General features: G+C 40.7%; 1 protein-coding gene across 11 annotated transcripts in view; it reads left to right on the plus strand.

Moving 5' to 3' along the window:
• Prlr (prolactin receptor) overlaps positions 1 to 25,131 on the plus strand; it is a 190,493-nt gene that overhangs the window by 40,628 nt on the left and 124,734 nt on the right. Inside the window, 1 exon segment of one of the 11 annotated variants that reach the window (NM_012630.2) lies at positions 7,641 to 7,768. The gene's annotated coding sequence lies outside the window, so the exon portion shown is untranslated. 11 annotated transcript variants of the gene reach the window in all.

Here is a 25,131-nt window from a genome sequence, read left to right on the forward strand (position 1 = left end):
TATCTGAATCAAAATGTCTTCTCGTGATTTTCATTAAGGAATTGTCCTGTGTTCCCTGTCCCTATAAGTGAGTGCTGATAGCACTCCTCCATACCTTAGCATGTAAGTCAATCATTAACAACGGTTGTACTTTTCACTGGGTTGTAAAGAATGAGAAGTCAGAGCTACAGAAATCTCCTTTCTTGAGATAGGCAGTGGAGAGAAGAGTTCCACTTGCCTGTAAGCTTCGTAACCAATATGTAGCAGGCTGCAGTCCAACACGCAGGGACATGTTCAAACAGAGGACAGTCACAGGTAAGGAGTGCGGGTATGTTTCTGATTCTCTATCCATTCTGATATTTTACCTCTCACCTTTCCAATCTGTGGACTAAAAATGAACAGGGGCATGGTGTGATTACCATACTAGTGGTGGAAAGAAGGTTGTATGGATGGACCTGCATTTTAACAAGAGATGGGCAGTGTAACTGTTTGTTAACTTACAAAACCAAGCCAAGACACTTCTGATTCCTTCAAGACCCAGCGTTCCAGAGAGAAAATGTGTGTCAGTTACAGGATCAAAGATCAGTTCAACAGCACAGTGGTCACATGTCGGACCAGTCCTTAGGGAAGATAAAGATGGATTAGTGTGGGCTTGGGAACACCTCCAGATCCTACTCAAAGGCAAAGAGAGGTTAGATGGTAAATTTAAAAGAATCACTACAAACTACACCAAAGGAAGGTCTGGGTGAGCTATGCTCCTTTTTTTATTTATTTTTTTTATTTTTTGACAGACTTTGGGTTTTTTTATAATAGTCTGTTTCAAAATAAATTTGTGTTCTTCAGAAAGTTTCCAGATACTCTGCCCTCTAAATGGCTTTCTTCTGCCATTACGTGTGACTCTCTTATGACACATTTATGATGATGAACCAACATTAATGTACCACTATCTACTTAAGCTCTTACTTCATTTACATTAGGGTTGAGTATTTGTCTCAGCTATTTTATGGGTTTTAACAAATGCATGATGACACATTACTGACTTGTACAAAATGTTTCCACAATCCTAAAAGTCCTATGTCCTACCTAGTCCTCTTTTCCTACTCTCCTTTCAAACCCCTAACAACTTGATTCTATGGCTTTACTCCATGTCCTAAATTATCACATGGTTAGAATTAAGCAGCATATGGTCTTTTCAGATTGGCTTGAGTTAGTCATATGCTTTTGAGTTTTCTCTGCATCTTTCTGTGGCCCAATAGTATGGCAACTGTATCCATTTGCGCAGATATTTTAGCATGGCAAGAAGTAGAAACAATAAAAGCGGTGAGTTAGAAAGTGACAATAATATAGACTTAATAGAATCAAGAAAAACAGAGATTTTAACAAAGTGGAAAAACTAGCTAGAAAGATGAGCTCAGATGTCTATGCTAGAATAAAGAAGAGCTCTGGTTCTGGAGCCAAAGGTTATAGAGTGGAGCCAGCCCTTGTTTAAGCAGATGGAGTGGGAGACACATTGCCTTCAACCTGAGAGCCCAACACATGGTAGGCATCCCATAATGTTTCCTGAACCAACGAAATGCCAAGACTTTTTCTAAAAAACGAAGCTTCCTCAAGATACCAGCTTATCGACTCAGAAGCCCTATGTGAGCCATCTCAGGCAAGTTGTAGCTGTCTGGTCAGATGAGCTTCTGCATGCCATGAGATAAGAAAATATTCCCTTGATAACCTTTGTTTGACCTTGGCTTATGAAATGCCTGAATATAAGCAAAGAACTCATGTTTCAACCTAATCACAGAAGTATCACAAACAATTTCCATGCAACGAGAAAAAAAGGCTACGAGAGGAAGATGAGTCAGCTATGCCTTCGAGTGCTTGCCACATTCTAGAGCAGAGAACGTTCAGGCAACAGTATCAGTAGTGCATGCAATGATATAGGAGCCTAGTCTGAGAGGATGCAGCTTACAGCATGGCTGTGTAGCTGTCCAGGGAAACTGATGGGCCAGCTGGGACTTGCAGAACCCAAAGAAACCTGCAAGTAGCAATTTACCAACTCAGTGATGCTAACATCAAAAAAAAAAAAAAACCCACAAAGAAATAAAAAAAACAACAACAGCAAAAAACCTAATTACCCAGAGCAATCAGTGTATTGATTCAAAATCATTGACTTCTTAACACCAGACTTCTTCTCTACCAAAGCATATAGCATTGGTGGTCCTTCATACCAGATTCATTTCTTACTGTATGATGAAAATGGGGAATTGACCAGGCATGAAGGTAGGGCCTTGTGCTTTGGAACTGGTCATGTCCTCTGCTCAGTTGGCTTACACGCTCAGCACAAGCTAGACAACACCAGAGGATTTTCTACACAAGGTAAAAAATCTTGGAACTGCTTTGCCCAAAAGCTATTCTGTAGAATGGAACTCATCCACAGACTTACAATTTATTCCTTGTCTCTATTTATGCGTATACAACAAGAGGACTTGACTTATCACTATAGAAGTTAATAATGGATAGTGGATGTGGAGGCGTTGGAATAAGTAAAGTGTAGTTCTCTACCCCACTCAAAGCTCCTGGATGGGAATACTTGGAGGAGGAGGAGATGTCTATGTGAAGGAGAGCCTTGACTGACTCTGTGTGCCCACCTACTGATCTAGAGCTCTTCAGTCCACTAGGCAATAGAGCAGCTCAAGCAACTTCTGTGCAATGAGAAATGAGAGGAGAATCAGACTCTGATTCCAAGACAGCATCAGTTTGGAGAGCAGCTGCCTCTTCTAATGCATCAGCTTCTATCCACTTCTGCTTGACTGGTTGGTCTCTAGAGCATCTCCTGTACATAGGGTCCCTGACACAGGAGCAAGCAGTCCCTAGGCTAAAGCCTCAGTGACAAGGTAGTTATCTAGCTTGTGCAAAGCACTGGACTCATTTTCAGAACCTGGGGGACATGTAGACCTCCCAATTTTTAAAAATGTTTTGATGATTTCATACATCTATTAAGGAATTTTTGTCATTTTCACGTGAGCACACATTTCCCCTCTTGTCTCTCCCTTCTCCTGCTGGAGATTTTCTCAACTAGTGTCCCACTTTCATGTCCTCTTTCCCTGTGTGTATGGTGCTACATGGTTTACTCCAAATTTTTCTGTAAGAAATGTATATCACAAGACATTGTTTTCAAGGACGTAACCAAACAGAACATCCATCTTACTTCCTTACTCATTCACGTTTTCTTTATGTCTAGAAGAGAATAATCATGAAAAATCTAGGGCCAAGTCCAGCATTTGGGAGTAGGGGGAAGGAAGAGAAGGCAAGGTACTGTGTCCTGGGAATATAACTTATTCTCCAGACAAACCTTCTTCATAGTCTTCCCATCCACATTTTCTCTGTGATTTTTCAGAACCCTTCCTAGACCTCTTTTGACCTTATTTCATACCCTTCGCTCCAGACTGCTTGTTATTACTCAGGTGCATACTCAGGAGACATTTACGTATCTCTCTATTTATGTAGGACTCAGGGTCCTCCATGGGACATGGAGAGGATTTGAAGAGGAAAGCACAAGGCAGAGAATGTCAGGAGATGGACACTCTCTTCCACAGGAACTCTTCACTTTTAGGGGCAATAAAGGACAGATACTTGAGCAGAAAGTAGCACAATGTCCTTCGCATTTATAAAGCTAAACTCTAGGCCTTTTGACCATCCATATGTTCCCCCCATAGGGGTTAACCAACCACCAATTAAATAACAGGATAGGCCTTGGCAACACTACGGTGGATGAAGTATCCCTTTCCCAAAGAGCTAGTGTGTGAGATTGGCTCACGGGCCCATAATGGTGGCAAAAAGTATGATGACCTGGGACCACATCACAAAAACTTGTAATGAGATCTGATCAAGAGTTCCTGGGACCACACTGCAATGGTAGAGCTCCTCAGTACCAAACTAAAAGATGAAGCTGAGAGGAAGATGCCTGTGGGGAGCATTATCCTAGAAAGAGAAGCCCAGGGAGCAGAGAACAGAAATACAGAGGCAACACGGTGGTAGCTGGAAGAGTGCAGATCAAATAGAGGAAATTGTGATGTTTGTCTTGGGAAGCTGTGAGACTTGGAGCAGAGGTAGGGCCAGCCCTCTGGATGGACTCAAGCCATGAAAGAAGATTGAGACTGAGGAAAAGGATCGGAGCATTGCAGACAGAGGAGGCACGTGTGGAGATTTGCATTTGCAGAAGGAAAGGTCTGCATGGAGTGTGAAGAGTAGTTTAACAGAGACAAGACAGAAGACGTGGAGAACACGTGGGAGGCTGTTGAAGTGAAGTAGTTTGGAAACTGTGTTCCTAGGAAGTCTCTGTCACCTCAGGGTTCCTAATGACTGACCTGTGAGATTTTCTTGAAAGAGCTCATTCATTAATCACATCACTTCTGTGGTATTAGTAACTATCGTGGCTTTATTTTACATTGACAGTACTATCAGTACTTACTGATAAGGGCCAGCCTCCCTCTGCATTTGTCAATGCCTAGGCTCAGGAACGCAGCTACCTGGCATTTCCTCACTGTCTCCATGAAGTGAAGTTTTCTCTTTGATTATCAGTAGACACGCAATTGCCTTGATGCTTGTTCTAGCACAAAGGAAGAAAGTAACTGCCAGTGAAACTCTTTTTGTGTGTTTATCTCCTACTGCAGTGTCATCGGTTAGGTTTCATTTCAAACCTAAGATTGTTCGAGCCTAAGTAGAATTAGTTTTAAATGCTGTCTTTAAAGAAAGAATGTGTTAGAGAAAAGTGCTTGACACTTGTTAGTGTGCGGCATGAGTGCATCACTCACTGCTGTGATCAAGTCTAAAAATAGCATCATCTCTACTAGTTTGCTGGGCCTGCCATAGCAAAGCCTAGCAAACCGGAGGGTTTTAAATGACAGAAAGATATTGCAGTTGGAAAGCCAGGAAACAGAAATCAAGGTAATCAGGATAGCAAGATTGGGTCTCTTCTGAGGTCAGTGAAGAAGAATCTGTCCCACATCTTTCTCCTTAAAATCTGTTGCATTCTTTGGTCCATAGAAAGATCACCCTTGCCCCCTTTTTTTCTCATGCTGACATGGTTCTCTCTCTCTCTCTCTCTCTCTCTCTCTCTCTCTCTCTCTCTCTCTCTCTCTCTCTCTCGTGTGTGTGTCTGTGTATGTGTGTGTGTATCTGTCTATCTGTCTGTCTGTCCTGATCTGTCTCTGTCTCTCTCTCTCTCTGGGGGAAGGTGCATCTTTGTCAGTAAGAACCCATATGTCTAAACCTAGGTATCCCATTTTAATAAGTTAGATTGAAGCAAAGCCCATTGTAATGGGCTCCTCTTAGCTGTTTCCATCTGTGATGACCTTATTTCCAAATAAAATCCAATTCTGAGAGGTCAAGTGTTCAGATTTCAGCATAAGAATTGGTTGTACATTGACAAATACAATTCAGTCCAAATATCACCTAATATGATTTCAAAATTAAGTAAGTTATCTTCTATTAAAAAAAAAACCTTGAAGAGCTCACCATTTTCTTTTACCATTTCTTTCTTGAGAGATTTGAAATTCTTGTCATACAGATCTTTCACTTGCTTGGTTAAAGTCACACCGAGGTATTTTATATTATTTGTGGCTCTTGTGAAGCGAGTTGTTTCCCTCGTTTCTTGCTTAACCCATTTATCATTTGTATAAAGGAAGGCTACTGATTTGTTTAATTTTATATCCAGCTACTTTAGAATTAAAGAGAATTTAATTCGAATTAAAGAGAGCCAATCTTGCTACCCTGATTACCTTGATTTCTCTTTCCTGGCTTTCCAACTGCAATATCTTTCTGTCATTTAAGATCCTCCGGTTTGCTAGGCTTTGCTATGGTAGGCCCAGCAAACTAGTAGAGATGATGTTATTTTTAGACTTGATCACAGCAATGAGTGATGCACTCATGCCACACACTGACAAGTGTCAAGCACTTTTCTCTAATTCTCTGGTATGTATACTACCATATCATCTGCAAACAGTGATGCATGGCCTTCTTCTTTGCCTTGATCTCCTTTTGTTGTCTTATTGCTCTGGCTAGAACTTCAAGTACTATAATGAATAGATACAGGGAGAGTGGGCATCCTTGTCTTGCTCCTGATTTTAGTGGGACTGCTTCAAGTATCTCTCTATTTAATTTGATATTGACTGTTGGTTTGCTGTATATTGGGTTTATTATGTTTAGGTATGGCCCTTGAATTCCTGATCTCTCAAATACTTTTAACATGAGCGGGTGTTGTATTTTCTCAAATGCTTTTTCAGCATCTAATGAAATGATCACATGATTTTTTCTTTGAGTTTGTTTATACAGTGGATTATGTTAATGGATTTTCATATATTGAATCAACCTTGCATCCCAGGGATGAAGTCTATTGGATCACAGCGAATGATGGTTTTGATGTGCTCTTGGATTCGGTTTGCAAGAATTTTATTGAATACTTTTGCATTGATGTTCATAAGAGAAATTGGTCTGAAGTTCTCCTTTTTTGTTGTGTCCTTGTGTGGTTTATATAAAGGAGTAATCGTTGCTTCATTGAAGGAAATAAGTAGTGTTCTTTCTGCTTCTATTTTATGGAATAGTTTGAAGAGTGTTTTGGTATTAGCTCTTCTTTGAAAGTCTGGTAGAATTCTGCAGTAAAGCTACCTGGCCCTGGGCTTTTTTTTTTTTTTTTTTTGGAGATTTTTAATGACTTCTTCTATTTCTTTAGAGACTATGGGCCTGTTTAGATAGTTTACTTGCTCTTGATTTAACTTCGGTACATGGTATCTGTCTAGAAAGTCATCCATTTCATCTAGATTTTCCAATTTTGTTGCGTATAGGCTTTCATTCTTACTGGACTGGTTGAGGATTGTTTTGTGACCAATTATATGATCAATTTTGGAGAAGGTACTATGAGGTGCTGAGAAGAAGGTATGTTCTTTTATTTTTGGTGAAATGTTTGGTATATATCTACTAAGTCCATTTGGTTCATAACCTCTATTAGTTTCACTGTCTCTGTTTAGTTTCTGTTTTAATGACTTGTTCATTAGTGAGAGTGTGGTGTTGAAGTCTCCCACTATTACTGTGTAGGTTTAATGTGTTTTGAGCTTTAGTAAAGTTTCTTTTATGAATGTGGGTGCCAGGATAGGAGAGTACATTGAGATACAACTGATTTTCAGTTGTCACTGAAAGCTTGTAGTTTGGGTCAGCTGGGTCAGAGCCTGTGAAATGAAGGCACTATGTCCTCCTGAAGCACCCCCCAAAAAATCAATCATTCAACATTTGAGCCTTCTCCATATGGGCCAAGCTAGGACCACCATACTAAGGCTTAGAATGTCACTATAATGTGTCCTGGATAGGAACACAGGCCTCCTAGGGGAGTAGCTGACGTGAATCAAAGTGTTTACTCACCGCAGATTGCTTTGTAAAAATAAATAAGGGATGTTGATTTTTTGTGCAGATGGTTAAACAAATCTGGTGGGCCAAAATGAGTTCTAGGAATAAAGAATATCAGAGGGCAAAGCTGCTGAAGACAGCAAGAGCTGCACCTGGACAACGTTGTGGCATAGTCCCTGGCAGGTGTGTGTGAGACTCTTTCAGGGGACTACTGTGCCAGGAGAATAAGAACACTTGCCTGGCAAAGAGGGAAGCTGACTCAAGGGGGCAAAGTCAAGCGAGCTGGATTCTAGGGAAACATAGAAGAGTAATCATCCAGAGAGGGGCTCTGGTGGAGCTCACTAGCCATTGACTGTTCTTTTCAGAAGTCTGGACTCCCTGACCTACAAGGCCTCTCAAGGTATGGAGTTCTCTTCTTCTGGAATTCCTCTAGCTACTTTCCCTGATGCTTGGGGAGACTTCTGATTTGAGCTGGAAAATACTTCTCTGGAAGGCAAGAATGCCCTGATTCTATTGTCTGAAAGCAGTATGACCTTGGAGAAGTAGCTGACATTTTCTGGACTCAATGTCTTGCTTCATTTTCTGAGAGGCTTTGGATGCTGGAAATCATGGGCTCTTCTAGGTGAAATGATTCTTAGAAATCTAGCCCAGTTTTGTGGCTGAAGACACTAATGCTGAATTGAGAGATTTAGTAATTGTAATGAACCTAATCTATTAAAGGAAGGTACCTAAAACTTGAATATCTTCATTCTCACCAAGATCTAATTCCACAAAGACCCTTGGTGTCAGAAGCCTACATTTGCTCCTCCTGAGAGTCCTCTGAAGCACATAGTCTATTCCTCTTTCAGACTTGTATAAACTGGTTCCCCCAATGGCTTCCTGCTGCTGAGTAAAAAGTCAGAACCTTACATGTCAGACGCATTTCCTGCTGCCTCCATTTACCCTCCTGCAGTCCTGGCTGCATACCTCCATAGATCCCCTCTTTCTAACTGGCTTCAAGTTGAGTAGAAGCAAGGATCTGATTGTTGGGAGTGAGTAGGCTCATTAGAGGGTACAGAGAGACAGGCAAGAATACTTATTCCAAGCAATATTCTGTTTCCCAAGGGAAACTCCTCTCCAATGGATGAAAGATATTATTATGTGAGAGTTGTTTTATGATCTGATACCAGGAATTTAAATGCTCTGATGTGGAATAGAGTGCAGGTATATGATAGCCCAGGTTGGATAGGAGCTAACTGGATGTTCTGCAGTGATCTGCTTCTCTTGACCCAACATCCTCCTCCTGCCCTCCCTGACTTACCTTTGTCTTAGAGGGCCAGGTGCACAAGTACAGGATCCCAGTCAGTATTAGCCCCTCTCAAAAATCTAAGAGAGAAGTTGCCTCCTCTGTGTGACTAAGTTACACCTTCCAGGGTGATCTGGCTTTATGTTCCAGTTAGATAGATGGTGTGGTGTTGGCAGCATATTATAGCTTACTTTAAGGATAATTTAAGTTATTGGTCCTCCCCCTTTTTTTGAAACAAGGTCTCTCATTGAACCTGGACCAATTTGCCCACATCATCTAATCGGGTCCCTGGCAATCTTCTGTTTCCACCTGCCCAGCCCTAGGATCAAAGGCGTGTGCCCCTACCTTGGTTTTATAGATAGATCTTGCAGATGCAGTACTTATGTCCTCTTGCTTTGTGCAGCACGCACATTACAGATGAAGCTGTCGCCCCATCTCTTAATCATTTTCTTCATTCAAATATCGTCCAAATGTATCTGCGATAGTATAAATGAATGAGTTACCATGTCCCTTTCTCACACTAAGCCTTTGAAATCCAGGATCAATTTCACACTGACAGTGTACCCTTCAATAATTCCAGATATATTTCAAATGTAGTCTTCTGCCATCCAGGACAGCACATTGTTACAGTGATTTGTGCTTTGAGCCCTGTGGTATCTAAAGTACTTTTAAACGCAGATCTTTAATGTGTCAGCGAGCAGTGACACAGTTGGAAACACTTGTTCTGTTTTGGGGACTACAAGCGAAATGAGCAGGAAAACAGTCACCATTCCCTGGCTAGTCCCTCCCCAGAAGCTTCAATGCTCTAGTCTCAGGCAGCTTTCCAGACTGCTCTAGTCCCTTGACAGGCTTCCAATGCTAGTTCTCAGCAGTGAGACACCTGCCTTCTCTTGGTAGAGTCCCAGTGTTAATTATTAACAAACAAATCCACAGTTCACCACAGCAAGATGTCACTGTAAGGCTACCAACTTTCCTAGAACATGTCCAAAGGGACTTTGTTCCCACTGGGTTCCTAATCTGAGTCCAGAACAGTGTATACAAAAACAACGGGGGTGGTAGTTTTATTAGAAGAACTCCAAGCTACTAATCCTAGAGAACACATTTGGAAGTTTTCTCTAGGAAAGTAGGTGTTCCTATTTGACCTTCAACCAGGGATGAAGAAAATCACAGTTCCCTAAGAGGAAACTGGAGTAGCCTTCCCTGACCTCTGGAATATTAAAAGATAATTTTACCCATTGCGTGCAGCAACTGTAAAGGGGGGCAAGCTTTCAGGAGGCTTGATTGGCTAATGACATAGACCCAAAAGAGTGAAATTCACACACCCTGGATTTTAGAATGGAGGGGAAGTGGGGATTTTGTCGTTCTAGAATACGCATGAGGCCTCTGAAGTGCAGACAAGGGTAGAGCCTGGAGAAGGAAACTAAGAAGTACAGATTGCTTCCTACCCAAGGAGAGCTGGATACCCAAAACTTTTCTAAAGCCTCTCTAGGAGTTCCTTCACATTTTTTTTTTCCGAAACGAAGCTTTTCCCAATGAGGTAATGTGACTTTGGCCTAAGTCACATCGAAGTATTGTCACTCTAAAGTAGGATTTATTTGTTGTGTAGTTACGGTGTGGCTCCGGAAAACTCAACAGCTACTCAATTTCTCCAAGTGAAGAGCCCTGTGACTCACTTGGGGTGGCTGTGAGGGTCCTTGCCTTATGGGGAAGATGGAATAAACACAAGCAAGGTGCTGAGACGTCTATTACACCAGCCTGTGAGTCCTGCCATTGCTCAGGTAGCTTCATTGGCCTGAAGACAATGAGGTCCAGGTAGGGCCATTCTCCCAGGCAGAGACAGTGTCCAACTGTCTATGTAATAGGTACCAGGATCTTGCCAAATCTGACCATCCTAGTCCACCAGGATTGTTGATTTTGTTTTAACCTTTAACTTAAAACAAATGCTCCTCTGTAGGAAAAACTTTTAATTAGCTGATAATCTGACAATTATCAGGACATCAATGTCGTCATCAGCATTAAAAAGACCAAAGTCTTATGAGGGAGGGCACACAAATACACAAAGGCCAAGTTGCTGATGCCTTAGGACTCGGCCCATATACTCTGATGGCCATTTGTCATGTAGACGTAAACATTCTTGACTGATTTTTCTGTTACAAATACTACAGAATTCAGGTCATTTGGAGACTGCCAGGTTTCAGTTGGGAAAAAAATCATTTTGAAAATTATTCAGTTCAGAAGAAGTTGAAACTCTTCAAAACCCATGTTGTCTTGATGTTTGCAGCCACTAATTATTCCATAATCCTGAGGTTGTGTCACTGTCCAGTAATGGGCTGTGAACCGAAAGCAAAGTGATCATGCGCTAATATGTGCTCAGTCCCAAGCAATCTAATTCACTTATTCCCTGTGCCTCTCCCTCCAATAAGAACCCAGGAGTAGGAAACACACCTATATCCTGAAGACCCTGTTTACTATGTCCAGGAGCTCCTTAGACTTGCTGAAATTAAAGACAAATTGAAGACAATATGATGACATCCTCTAGAGGGAGACCTGGGCCTGGAATCAGGATGCTCTCTTGTCGTAGGAGGCATGCTGTGGGCTAGTATGCTTAAGTAGAGAATATGAAGCTGAAGACCAAGGCTGATTCAAAGCCTTTTATTGGTGAGGTACCTCTAACGAGGTACATTTGCCAACTTAAAGTGTGTTCAGTGAAGGACTCCTAAGAAACAGACTGAGGAGCCTAAAACTCTGAGGAGTTAGGATGTTTCCCCAGGGAAACTGGATGCCTATATATTGTTTAAAGACCAGCTCTATAGAACATGTCTTTGTTCCAAATAAGAAAAATAGGAGCTAGGATAAGGAGACTGTTGCAAGTTATTCTCTGACTTCTGCGTGCATCATGCATGCTGTCTCACACACATGCACACACACACACACACACACACACACAAACATGCATACACATACAAATGTGTACGTGCATGCACATATATACACAAATGAATAAGTAAGCAGATAAATAAAGAAAGAAAGTAATTTAAGTTGGAGCAGTGAACTAAATGAAGATTACAAGGAGGAGACCCTGAGTCCCTTAAGCTTCCTGCTCTCTAAGGTGCTGCTTTACTTGATGCATGGTGGAGAACAGGGGTACCAGTCAGGGAGATGGCGGGGCACTAAAGAGCCTTTTAGGGAGATGTTAAGAGATTCATTTGTGAATTTTAAGTAGATGAAAAGAGAAAGTGAGTTTTTGGTCTTGGTGTTCTACAAACTGTGATGTTCTACTTTAGCCATCCCACACATTAAAAATAAAATTAAAAAGAAAACCAGGCTCCACGAGCTCTACCCCATCCACGTTAGCACATCTATTATTGTTGTCTTGTTCAGCTCATGCTTAGCCAGTCATGTGGGTGAGACTTTAAGAGTGTAATTTCTGAAATTACTAGGAAACACAATCTCAGAGCAAACTCCCTGACCCTCTGGCTCTAACAATCTTTCTGCCCCTCTTCCACATCCCTGAGCCTTAGATGTAGGAGTGGTTTTGTAGATTGGGACTGTGTTCCTTCATACATTTTAATTGGTTGTGGTTTTCTCTGAGGGTCTCATTGTCTGTTGCAAAGAGAAGTTTTCTCAATGAGGGGTAAGCTCAGAGTAACTACTATGTTTATGTGTGAGTGCAAGGACTCTAGTTAGGAACTATGCTGGTTTAACCAAGTGGTGCTTGTAGGTTCTCCTCCATGACTTCACTAGCCCTTGGCTAGGTTTCCAGTCCTAGGCATGATTTTCCTCTTGTTGAGTGGGTCTTAATCCAATTAGAGAACTGTTAATTACCACCAAGATATGTAGGCCACTACTTCTGAACACTTTGTATTACAATGCCATGCTGGTTATAGTGACAACGACATATGTTATTTATGTACATGTTATATACATATACATATATATTTATATGCATATATACATATATATTTATATGTGTCTAACATAATGTTAGAACATTAAGAAGGTATGTTGTAAGTACATTTTTTTTGCTAAGCCATTGGTCACAATAAGCAGAACTACAATATAGTTAAGAACATGGACTGTGGAAGATAAGACCATGAGGTTCAAACCCCATGTCTTCTTTAATTGGATTCTGAGAATGTGGAAGAGTTATGTAATTTACTTATGACTTTGCTTTTGTGTGGAGATAGAAGTGATAATGTTTGCCTCTGCTGTTATCATAGGTTTTAGTCAGCATACCTTCAACTATTCCTGATACACATGCTGAAGACAATTCTCATAAAAGGAAAGGCAACTTTTATTTCTTAAGCCAATGTGAGAAATTAAAAGGCACCAACTTGCAAATACAATAGCTTTCGCATTGTATGAAAGGGAAATTAAATGCAGCTGAATTTTTGTTATAATTAGGACACGGTTCAAAGGTGATAAGTCCCATTGGTCTAGGTAATGACTGCTATTCCTGTGGCATAAAGGAAAACGAAATCAAATCCAGTGTAGATTCTTTGGCCATGAAGCTCAGAGAGTAAGATTTCTGGAATTCCCATCATCCTGTGTGGCTGTTATGGCTTCTTCTCCAAGAGAAGTAAACATTAAGGCTGTGTGCAGAGCTGCTGTGCCCCAGTGTTCACAGTGCGTAGTAACAGCTGATGGATGAGCTCATTAACCCTACCCTAATCTTTTTGGCTCATCATAAGACACACCTATGTGAGCAGGGGAAACAGGAGAAGAAAAGACACAAAGGGGACTAAGTATCTCTCCTTGGGTACTGCTTGTTGATTCTGAGGTTGGGGATCTCTGAGTCATTTATGCCTCCTTTGGTTCTTTGGATCACTCCGGCACATCTGGCAGCTAATGAAAGGAAAGGGGGAAAGAGGAGGAATGTCCTTCTCAAGGCACATTCTGTGGAGCCTTCCTGTTCCTTTATGGAATTACTTAGATCAGTGGGAGAAGAGCAGCAGACTCCTGCTGTCAATCAAAGTGGTTTCTACTTCTAGGAGGGACACCAGTTTGTTTCTATGTGAAATACAGAAATATGACAGCTTTGCCCCAACCCTAAGCCACTAATTGTATGGCAGAACAAGCTTGTTTTTCACATCGCAGTGTAGGTCCATACACTGGCCCCACAGACAACTCCCATTAGTCTCTCTGGAAACAGAATGATGGCAAGGATGAGCAGTTATGTTGATTGTGGACGTCATCACTCTAGACCATCCATAGGATCCACATTATTTAAAATTGCTAACAATTCTATGTTTTGTGGCCATGCTTCAGAGTAGGATGCAGCACATGGGAAATACATGCTAATCATCCACATATAGCTGAGGAAGTCTGGAGGGAATTATAAAAGGTGGATGATGCCCTGAGGGAATGTGTTTTATTTACAAAGATATCTCTACGTCAAGACTCAATGCGTCAGACCTGTGGGAAATCAGCAAAAGCTTCCCCATACAGGTCAGGCTCAGAAGTGGCAATGTCTTCCTGTGGTCCCAATATGACTTTTGACACTGTGTGCAAACATGGGTGTTCACTAACAATTCACCAGTATGTGCAAAAACTGCAGCTTCCTCCCCTCAGATGTTGACTGCCTAAGATAGCTCAACATCCTTTGGAGACTAGCTAAGCAGCCCCCTGTCTTGTACATAACAAACACACTTAGATTCCAGACTGCTCCAGTAACTGGTTCCCTCCATTAAAAGGATCGGAACCCATCTGACCCCAAGTACATATGTCTGTGTCTATCCTTCCTTCATTCCCTCAGGGCTCAGTCAGGTCAGATCCAAAGCTGCACATGGAACACAGAACATTCCCATCACCTTGGGCTCCAGCATCTGCCATAGGATTCCAACCTTCAGATTTTGAGTGGAGAGAAAATGTGGACTGGAATCCACAAATGTGAGTCATTCCTTGTGATAACCCCTGCTCTTCCTTAACCTTCTCCTTTTCTGTGTTCCTTTCTTCATTTGTTGCTTATGGCACTAGCAACTAAACCTATTGAAATGGAAATGTGTGATGCCCAGAGCACTGTCTAACTTACTTCTTGGAGACCATTTCTGCTGATAGTAAGACTTGGCTTGGAAGAGCCAGTTAACCCTGGCCCCAGTTTGTCTAGATCAACACTTCTAAGATGGTCTTTATTTAATCAAGCACCTACAGGAACAGTATCTATTCTCAGGAAAAAATTATCTTTAAAAAAGAGTCATGTGTATGAAATATTTCATACACTCATCTATCTGAATCAGTCTCTTTCTGGTAGAAAATGCAGTATCCAAACATATAGAAGTAATTGTAATACCTGAACCGGATGTAGAACATCCCAGATCATGTGTGGTTAGATATAACTAACAATAGTCTTAAGACATTAAACTACCCTTAGAATTACTGAAAGGAGGCCTCCAGAAAAACCTTCAGAAACAAATTTTGTGTGGACTGGAAAAGGGCAACAGAGAATTTTTACACTAGCCACTCTCCTAAAACTTTCTCTGCTAGATAGACCTTTGGTCTGGTCCCATTCATCATTCAAAAAAGAATTACAGAATCAAAATTATTTTAGCCTCTTCTTTTTTCCTTCTTCACAGAGAATTTTTTTTTGTTTTTCATTTCTTTATTGGTCATTTATTTATTTACATTTCAAATGCTTTCCCCTTTCTTGGTTTCCCCTCCACAAATGCTGTATTCCATTCCCCTCACCTCTGCTTCTATGAGGGTGCCTCCCCACCCACCTACTCCTGCCTCCATGCTCTGGCATTCCCCTACACTCGGGTATCCAGCCTTCACAGGACCAAGGGCCTCCCCTCCCATTGATGCCAGATTAAGACCATCCTCTGCTACATATGCGGCTGGAGCCATGGGTCCCTCCATGCGTCCATGTGTACTCTTTGGTTGGTGGTTTAGTCCTTGGGAACTCTGGGGTGTCTGGTTGGTTGATAATGTTGTTCTTCCTATGGGGTTGCAAACCTCTTCAGTTCCTTCAGTCCTTCCCCTAACTCCTCCATTGGGGTTCTATGCTCAGTCAGATGTTTGACTGCAAGCATCTGCAACTTGTATTGGTCAGGTTCTGGAAAAGCCTCTCAGGAGACATCTATATCAGGCTCCTGTCAGCAAGCACTTCTTAACATCAGCAATAGTGTCTGGGGTATGGTGGCTGGATTTAATCTTAACTCACAAATGAGTTCTGAGACGAGGAAACTTGGGTGGTTAAGCCTGATGCTATTAAATATATTAGGGCTTGGGAAGGACCTAGAAATATAACATACAGTCAGTCTGTCCCTTGAAATGTTTCTGAACTTTATTATGCATTAAATAACTTGAAATGAATGCAGGCACACGTAGTGCTTTTTGCTGTCTTACTGAATTTAGGGGTGCCAAATAATTCCCTCATTTTTCCTTTGCTGGAAGGTGTGGCTCACCATTCTATTAGACAAAATTATAGCTGACCTCTAATACCTAATTAGTGCAAAACAATGCTACAATTATTGGGCATGACTTTGACAAGTTTTAGCTCCTAATGAGATCCCTCCTGCTTAAATAGTTTGCTGAATGGGTTTCAATGCACACTTTCTCAACGGAGGCTAGTTAGCCTACTTCTAGATATCCAACCACCTAGACAGGTAAGGGCTAAACAGTTCTTCACTCCTACACAACCTCAAGAACTAGCCATTTGTCATTTAATTAAATATATGTTTTTCATTACTTTTGTACAATCTCTCTCTCCTCTATCTCTATCTCTCTCTATCTCTCTCTCTCTCCCTCTCGTGTGTGTGTGTGTGTGTGTGTGTGTGTGTGTGTGTGTGTGTTTTGATGGCTTACAAATGCACACATGAGTTTTGTACATATTCACTTTGGTTATTCATTCCCCCTTCCCTGCCAATCCCTTCCATGTCTCTCCCTGCCCTGCTGTGCCAAACCTCTTTTTTGCTCTATTGTCTTCCCCACCATCCTTCTTTAACATCTTTATTTCAGTCATATGGACCCTTTTCTCATTACGCAGGCTTTACCCATATTTACTTTTACTTAGACACACACGTTTAACAGCAAAAGGCTAAGATTGGCATATGAGAAAGGATACGGGGATACAGAGTATTTATTTTTCTGAGTCTGCATTACCCCGTCCAATATAATGTTTTCTGCTTCCACCCATTTTCCTATAAAAGTTGTAATATTGCTTGTCTTTATTGTTAAATAAATCCTGGTGTATGTATGCACCACATTTTCTATTCATCTCCTGATGAACATCTAGGCAACATCTCTCCAAAAAAAACATTCTTCATACACACACACACACACACACACACACACACACACACACACACACACTCCTGAGAAGCATGAAAGAGTGCTGTGTTAGGTCATTGTGTGACCCTCTCCAAGGTGGAAGTTGGGTCCACTAAGCATCTGTGATGATGGTCGGGAAGTAGTGTATTTATTCACTTGCTTATTGTTATTCCAAGACACTGGTCTAGAAGGTTAATTTAGACAAAGCTCTACTTCATCTGTTGCCCCATCTATTTTGATCACTTAGCCTGTAACTATCATTCAGTAAGAGAATATAGCTCACATGGAGCTATATAGCAAAAAGTGAATATTGAAAGACTGGGAAAATTTGAACAGCCATGGATGTTTAATATAAGGATGAGCTGTTAGGTTGAATTAATATCACTTCCTTTGCTCAGTCAACATCTTGGTTGACTTTATGTTGCTATAACAAAACACCTGGTATAGAGTCTCTTTTAAAGAGGATCCAAATTGGGCAGTCACATTGATTTGCTGTCTGGTGACAGTCTTCTGGCCATATCACATCATGGCACATAGCACCATGGTTGACATGTAGGTTGAAGGAGGATATCCCATAGTGAAACAGAAAGCAGATCTGGATAAGAACAGAATGTTCTGTTCCTACAGAATCTGACCAAAGTTTCATGAGAACTATGTTAATCCTTTGCAAGAAAAGTGCCCCCAACATCACAACAGTGAGAATCAGACTTCTATCCATCATATGAACTTTTAAAAAACACACTCAAACAATATCCAAACTGTAACAGAAAACATTCTCTTGTAGATGCCTCAGCATATGATTGACACTTCAAGACACTGTGAGCTCTGGACTGAAGAAACCCTATTTCTGTGACGGGTGCTTATTCTCAATAGAGAGGTTTGGAGAACAACCCAAATGTCCTAAAAAGAGTTAGATGAAGAGTTGTCAGAATTAGTGAGCTGTGAGGGACTAGATTCAGTGGGTATAAAGAACCCAAAGACCTTCAGCCTGAATGAATTAAAAAGAAACAAAAGAATTTAATTTAGGTCAAGTTTAAAAGTCACTGGACCGACCTCAGGAGTTATAATGAATTCATTACTAGGAGAGAGATGATCCATTAATAATAAAAAGTTTAACCCGGTTGTACACACTAAAAAAAATTGCTACTTCAAAACCTCAAACATATTAAAATATGGGTTCACACAATCAGAATCTCCAGAAATGGATCAAATTTTAAAACGTTTATTAGCTAATTAGTGTGTGTGCGTGTGCGTGTGTGTCTGTGTGTGTCTGTGTGTCTGTGTGTGTTTGTGTGTCTGTGTGTGTTACTATATATAGTATATATGTGAGTGCTTTGTGATTTCCCATAAATATGCTATGTTCTCTAAATAGGTGCTTCTAAAAAGACTTGATACATTTTATGAAATTGGTTTTGATGTATTCACAGGCAAGACTATTTTCTAGCTGATTATCCCCTCATTTCATGATTCAGTGGCATAGTTTAGTCATACTGAATTCATTAAAGAGCAAACTTCTTGAGTATTAATCTGCACCACTACACTCTTATCAATTCACTTGGTGTAATAATGAACACTGTGAACGCAATCATATTTTCCCTAGAGTAGCGGTTCTCATCCTTCCTAATGCTGCAACCCTTTAATCCATTTCTTCATGCTGTAATGATCCCCGACCATAAAATTATTTCCATTGCTATTTCATAACTGCAATTTGTTACTGTTATGAATCACAATATAAATATACATTTTTCCTATGTTCTTAGGTGACCCCTGTGAAAGGGTAATTCAACCCCCAAAGGGGTTGAGACCCACAAAACTCACAGGTTGAGAGCCACTGCCCTAAAGGGTTCCTCATGGAACACGCAGCCAATGTGTTGTTTTTCTTGGTATCTAATGTCTGTGAACATGTGCTCTAGTTGTAACCTAGTCCTTCCATAGGCTACATGACTGTCTTTACTCCCCATATCAGGAAGCCATCTAATGAACTAGAAATGTTAAATCACCTGTTGATGTTAAATGTTAGTGTTTGTGACTTGTAAGAACTGAATGTACTCAGTTCTAAAATTTATATCTAACTTGGTGGGTGTCTGGTAGGCAACTGAATGGCAGAACTTTGGTTTCAAAATATACATAGTATTTCATGAGATTAAAATATAATTACATCATTTTCTGCTTTCTCTCTCCTCCTTTCAATCCTTCTCATTTAATGTATCCCTCTCTCTTGCTCTCTCTTAAGTTCATAGCCTCTGCCCCCTTTTCTCTAATTATTGTTACAGATACATATAAATATTCAAACATATATAAATATATAAATATAATCTCTGTCTGTATACTATTAATTGTATTATATTATTTTAAAGTTGACCACTTGGTATTGAATAATCAACGGAGAAACTCCTATTATTTTTATTAATTCTTTGAGAATTTCCTACAATGTGTTTTGAACATACTCACCTCCCCTCCCCAAAGTTCTACCACAATTATCTTCTTCTTCCCATTCCTTCCCAAGCAACACTGAATCTAATTTTATATTCCTCCACTGAAGCCAGTTTGTGTTACAAACCTTGGGTGTGGGGCCTGCGCCTGCAGAGTAGTTGACCTATGTGTGATCACATCATTATGCAAACCTGACTCTCCTTCTCGCCCAAGCCAAGGAAGGCAATATTGCCTCAGGTAGTGACAGATTTCATGCCCACTCAACTTCCCTTGCTGGGATTGTATCTGGTTTGAGCTTTACATAGCTCAAATTGCTGACACATTCACTGTGACTTCCTAAGTACAACTGCCCTGTTAGGTACTGAAAACAGTTTCCTTGCTGTTGGTATACCCTGTCACGGCTGGCTCTGCAGATAGTAGTTTTAAAGACCCAAAGGATCTAAATAGGAATTTCTGCAAAAGTTATATAAAAATGGCTAATCAGCAGGAGGAAAGTGTCAGAACCATAACTCATTAGGGTAATGCGAATCAAACCACAGTGAGTCATCATGTATTTACAGAGATGTTTATTATGATGGTTGACTTCAATTGTTAACTTTATTAGGTTAGGAAAGCTGAAGACCTTAGAGAGGCACACCTTTGGGTGTGTCTGTAAGAATTTTTTTCAGAAATCATTAGTAGCTGGTGGTGGGGAGCTGCTCCCTGAATATAGGCAGCACTGAATAAAGAGAGAGGAAAGAGAGTCATTGAGTCCTCATGTTTGCTTTCTCTGCTTTCTGATCTGCCATGATGTTGACAAGCAGTCTCTTGTGACCACTGCAGAAGTGGTTCTGTCTCCATCATTTCTAACCATGATGAACTATCTCTAAGACTTGAACCAAAACAAATCCTCTCCCCTTAAGTCTCTTTTGCTCAGCTATGTGGCCATGATAACAAGAGAACCAATCAATATGTTTATAATATAACAGGCAGAAAATAATAGCCGTCTGCAAGGAAGGTGGAACCATCTCTCTCTCCCTGGGGGTAGCATGTAAAGGACAGTAGCCCTGCAGAGAGCAGTCTGACACGCTTAGACATCACTAAACCCTGACATAAGGTTGTCATGTGAGCAAGGAAGTGCACTGTTGTCTGTAGACTTCTCTACACGGATAACAGATACATTATATAAAAGTGTTTGCAGCACTATTACAATGCTATGCATAGGTAAATGCAGCTCAGTGCCTACCAATGGATATGGAAACAAAATGGGCTACGTCACATAATGGAATAGTATTCAACTGTAGAAAAGAATGGCATAGATGACGTTTTGATGTGGTCTAGAACACGGATGAGGATCGACATGTTTATGCTGTGTTAAAAGTCACTTGTTTGTGGTCTATATGATAGCGTGTGAATAGGTAAATCCAGAGAGAGAAATGCTAGATTAGTGTTTGCCAGCGACTGAAGAGACGACCAAACTGAGTGTAGATGGATAATAGGTCTCGGACTGCTGCTGCTTTCCCCTCCAGCTGTAACAGAAATGTTTTGACACTGGATGCAAAGCTGATAAATAAAATAAAAAAAAATACTGAATTTTACATTTTGGAAAGGTAATTGTTATACGAATTCTCTCCATTTTAAAGGGGAAAAGGTAGTGTTTAGAAACAAGCAAAAGTTGGAAGTAAACTGTGAGAACTTAGGAGCAGATTCGTAAAGAAGCACTGGAATCAGGCCCTGTTTGTGGGGAAACATGAAGAATGTAACGAGAAGATGTAAGAAAAGGTTGAATGAGTCAGAAAATAGGGAGACAATTGTGTGTTAGCAAAGTACTAAGTTGAGGGTCATTAAAACACAGGTCAATACAGGGCCACACGTATTTGTTTAGGACCTGTACATTGTTACACATGAAATATATAGAAAAAGTTCAGACTTCTTCAGACACATGCAAAACAGACTGTGAACACTCTCACCCCCTCACTGTTCTCTCTTAACCCATTCCTAAGAATCTCCTTTTTTCTTTTTTTTTTTTTATTAACTTGAGTATTTCTTATATACATTTCAAGTGTTATTCCCTTTCCCGGTTTCCGGGCAAAATCCCCCTCCCCCCTCCCCTTCCTTATGGGTGTTCCCCTCCCAACCCTCCCCCCATTGCCGCCCTCCCCCCATAGTCTAGTTCACTGGGGGTTCAGTCTTAGCAGGACCCAGGGCTTCCCCTTCCACTGGTGCTCTTACTAGGATATTCATTGCTACCTATGGGGTCAGAGTCCAGGGTCAGTCCATATATAGTCTTTAGGTAGTGGCTTAGTCCCTGGAAGCTCTGGTTGCTTGACATTGTTGTACTTTTGGGGTCTCGAGCCCCTTCAAGCTCTTCCAGTTCTTTCTCTGATTCCTTCAACGGGGGACCTATTCTCAGCTCAGTGGTTTGCTGCTGGCATTCGCCACTGTATTTGCTGTATTCTGGCTGTGTCTCTCAGGAGCGATCTACATCCGGCTCCTGTCGGTCTGCACTTCTTTGCTTCATCCATCTTGTCCAATTGGGTGGCTGTATATGTATGGGCCACCTGTGGGGCAGGCTCTGAATGGGTGTTCCTTCAGTCTCTGTTTTAATCTTTGCCTCTCCCTTCCCAGCCAAGGGTATTCTTATTCCTCATTTAAAGAAGGAGTGAAGCATTCACATTTTGATCATCCGTCTTGAGTTTCGTTTGTTCTCGGGATCTAGGGTAATTCAAGCATTTGGGCTAATAGCCACTTATCAATGAGTGCATACCATGTATGTCTTTCTGTGATTGGGTTAGCTCACTCAGGATGATATTTTCCAGTTCCAACCATTTGCCTACGAATTTCATAAAGCTGTTGTTTTTGATAGCTGAGTAATATTCCATTGTGTAGATGTACCACATTTTCTGTATCCATTCCTCTGTTGAAGGGCATCTCGGTTCTTTCCATTTTCTGGCTATTATAAATAAGGCTGCGATGAACATAGTGGAGCACGTGTCTCTTTTATATGTTGAGGCATCTTTTGGGTATATGCCCAAGAGAGGTATAGCTGGATCCTCAGGCAGTTCAATGTCCAATTTTCTGAGGAACCTCCAGACTGATTTCCAGAATGGTTTTACCAGTCTGCAATCCCACCAACAATGGAGGAGTGTTCCTCTTTCTCCACATCCTCGCCAGCATCTGCTGTCACCTGAGTTTTTGATCTTAGCCATTCTCACTGGTGTGAGGTGAAATCTCAGGGTTGTTTTGATTTGCATTTCCCTTATGACTAAAGATGTTGAACATTTCTTTAGGTGTTTCTCAGCCATTCGGCATTCCTCAGCTGTGAATTCTTTGTTTAGCTCTGAACCCCATTTTTTAATAGGGTTATTTGTTTCCCTGCGGTCTAACTTCTTGAGTTCTTTGTATATTTTGGATATAAGGCCTCTATCTGTTGTAGGATTGGTAAAGATCTTTTCCCAATCTGTTGGTTGCCGTTTTGTCCTAACCACAGTGTCCTTTGCCTTACAGAAGCTTTGCAGTTTTATGAGATCCCATTTGTCGATTCTTGATCTTAGAGCATAAGCCATTGGTGTTTTGTTCAGGAAATTTTTTCCAATGCCAATGTGTTCCAGATGCTTCCCTAGTTTTTCTTCTATTAGTTTGAGTGTGTCTGGTTTGATGTGGAGGTCCTTGATCCACTTGGACTTAAGCTTTGTACAGGGTGATAAGCATGGATCGATCTGCATTCTTCTACATGTTGCCCTCCAGTTGAACCAGCACCATTTGCTGAAAATGCTATCTTTTCTCCATTGGATGGTTTTGGCTCCTTTGTCAAAAATCAAGTGACCATAGGTGTGTGGGTTCATTTCTGGGTCTTCAATTCTATTCCATTGGTCTATCTGTCTGTCCCTGTACCAATACCATGCAGTTTTTATCACTATTGCTCTGTAATACTGCTTGAGTTCAGGGATAGTGATTCCCCCTGAAGTCCTTTTATTGTTGAGGATAGCTTTAGCTATCCTGGGTTTTTTGTTATTCCAGATGAATTTGCAAATTGTTCTGTCTAACTCTTTGAAGAATTGGATTGGTATTTTGATGGGGATTGCATTGAATCTGTAGATTGCTTTTGGTAAAATGGCCATTTTTACTATATTAATCCTGCCAATCCATGAGCATGGGAGATCTTTCCATTTCTGAGGTCTTCTTCAATTTCTTTCCTCAGTGTCTTGAAGTTCTTATTGTACAGATCTTTTACTTGCTTGGTTAAAGTCACACCGAGGTACTTTATATTATTTGGGTCTATTATGAAGGGTGTCGTTTCCCTAATTTCTTTCTCGGCTTGTTTCTCTTTTGTATAGAGGAAGGCAACTGATTTATTTGAGTTAATTTTATACCCAGCCACTTTGCTGAAGTTGTTTATCAGCTTTAGTAGTTCTCTGGTGGAACTTTTGGGATCACTTAAATATACTATCATGTCATCTGCAAATAGTGATATTTTGACTTCTTCTTTTCCGATCTGTATCCCCTTGATCTCCTTTTGTTGTCTGATTGCTCTGGCTAGAACTTCAAGAACCATATTGAATAAGTAGGGAGAGAGTGGGCAGCCTTGTCTAGTCCCTGATTTTAGTGGGATTGCTTCGAGTTTCTCTCCATTTAGTTTAATGTTAGCAACTGGTTTGCTGTATATGGCTTTTACTATGTTTAGGTATGGGCCTTGAATTCCTATTCTTTCCAGGACTTTTATCATGAAGGGGTGTTGAATTTTGTCAAATGCTTTCTCAGCATCTAATGAAATGATCATGTGGTTTTGTTCTTTCAGTTTGTTTATATGATGGATCACGTTGATGGTTTTCCGTATATTAAACCATCCCTGCATGCCTGGGATGAAGCCTACTTGATCATGGTGGATGATTGTTTTGATGTGCTCTTGAATTCGGTTTGCCAGAATTTTATTGAGTATTTTTGCGTCGATATTCATAAGGGAAATTGGTCTGAAGTTCTCTTTCTTTGTTGTGTCTTTGTGTGGTTTAGGTATAAGAGTAATTGTGGCTTCGTAGAAGGAATTCGGTAGTGCTCCATCTGTTTCAATTTTGTGGAATAGTTTGGATAATATTGGTATGAGGTCTTCTATGAAGGTTTGATAGAATTCTGCACTAAACCCGTCTGGACCTGGGCTCTTTTTGGTTGGGAGACCTTTAATGACTGCTTCTATTTCCTTAGGAGTTATGGGGTTGTTTAACTGGTTTATCTGTTCCTGATTTAACTTCGATACCTGGTATCTGTCTAGGAAATTGTCCATTTCCTGAAGATTTTCAAATGTTGTTGAATATAGGTTTTTATAGTAAGATCTGATGATTTTTTGAATTTCCTCTGAATCTGTAGTTATGTCTCCCTTTTCATTTCTCATTTTGTTAATTTGGACGCACTCCCTGTGTCCTCTCGTTAGTCTGGCTATGGGTTTATCTATCTTGTTGATTTTCTCAAAGAACCAACTTTTGGTTCTGTTGATTCTTTCTATGGTCCTTTTTGTTTCTACTTGGTTGATTTCAGCTCTGAGTTTGATTATTTCCTGCCTTCTACTCCTCCTGGGTGTATTTGCTTCTTTTTGTTCTAGAGCTTTTAGGTGTGCTGTCAAGCTGCTGACATATGCTCTTTCCTGTTTCTTTCTGCAGGCACTCAGCGCTATGAGTTTTCCTCTTAGCACAGCTTTCATTGTGTCCCATAAGTTTGGGTATGTTGTATCTTCATTTTCATTAAATTCTAAAAAGTTTTTAATTTCTTTCTTTATTTCTTCCTTGACCAGGTTATCATTGAGTAGA

This window comes from Rattus norvegicus, chromosome 2 (assembly GCF_036323735.1).
Source record: "Rattus norvegicus strain BN/NHsdMcwi chromosome 2, GRCr8, whole genome shotgun sequence".
Classification (NCBI taxonomy): Eukaryota; Metazoa; Chordata; class Mammalia; order Rodentia; family Muridae; genus Rattus; species Rattus norvegicus.